The sequence below is a fragment of the Otolemur garnettii genome, unplaced genomic scaffold (genome assembly GCF_000181295.1).
Source record: "Otolemur garnettii isolate 467f Iridium unplaced genomic scaffold, OtoGar3 scaffold00014, whole genome shotgun sequence".
Taxonomy (NCBI): Eukaryota; Metazoa; Chordata; class Mammalia; order Primates; family Galagidae; genus Otolemur; species Otolemur garnettii.
In genome coordinates, this window is record NW_003852409.1 from 15216577 (window position 1) to 15217745 (window position 1169).

Genomic DNA, 1169 nt, shown 5'->3' on the forward strand with positions numbered 1-1169 from the left:
GAGTTGGAGGTTGCTGTGAGCATGATGCCATGGCACTCTACCCAGGGGGATAGCTTGAGGCTCCGTCTCAAAAAAAAAAAAAAAAAAAAAGGCAAGCCAAGCTTCAAAGAATAGGGTAACTCTTTTGTTAGGAGCTAACACAGCTGGTAACTTTAAATTGAAGCCAATGTTCATTTATCGCTCCAAAAATCCTAGGGGCCCGAAGAATTATATGCTAAATGTACTGTGCCTATGATCTATACGTGGAATGAAAAAGACTGGGTGACAGTCTTTTTACCGTTTATATTACAGTTTATTAAATATTTAGGCAGAGTCTTACTTTGTTGCCCTGGTGTCACAGCTCACAGCAACCAGCAGCTCTTGGGCTTAGGCAATTCTCTTGCCTCAGCCTCCCAAGTAGCTGGGCCTACAGGCACCCGCCACAATGCCTCGTTATTTTTTGTTGCAGTTTGGCTGGGGCTGGATTCAAACCTGCCACCCTCAGTATATGGGGCCGATGCCCTACTCACTGAGCCACAGGTGCCACCCAAGCCCATTGTTGAGATCTACTGCTGAGGAAAAAAGATTCCTTTCAAAACATTACTGCACATTGACAATGCACCTAGTCACCCAAGAGCTCTGATAGATAAGTACAAGGACATGAATGTTGTTTTTATACCTGCTAACACAACATTCATTCTGCAGCCCACACACCAATGAGTCATTTCAACTTTCAAGTCTTATTATTTAAGAAATACATTTTCATAAGGTTACAGCTATTTTAGATGGTGACTCCTCTCTGATGGATCTGGGCCAAGTACGCTGAAAACTTTCTGGAAAGGATTCACCATTCTAGATGCCATTAAGAACATTCATGATTCATGGGAGCGGGTGGAAATATCAACATTAACAGGAATTTACAAGTTAATTCCAACCCTCATGGATGATTTTGAGGGGTTCAAGACTTCAGTGAAGGAATTAACTGCGGATGTGATGGAAATAGCAAGCAAAATAGAATTAGAAGTGGAGCCTAAAAATGTAAATGAATTGCTGTAACTTCATGCAAAAACTTGAATGGACAAGCAGTTGCTTCTTCTTACAAATGAGCCAAAAAAGTGGTTTCTTGAGACGGAATTTACTCTTGGTAAAGTTATTATGGACGTTGTTGTAAGATAACTTGGTTGGTAAAG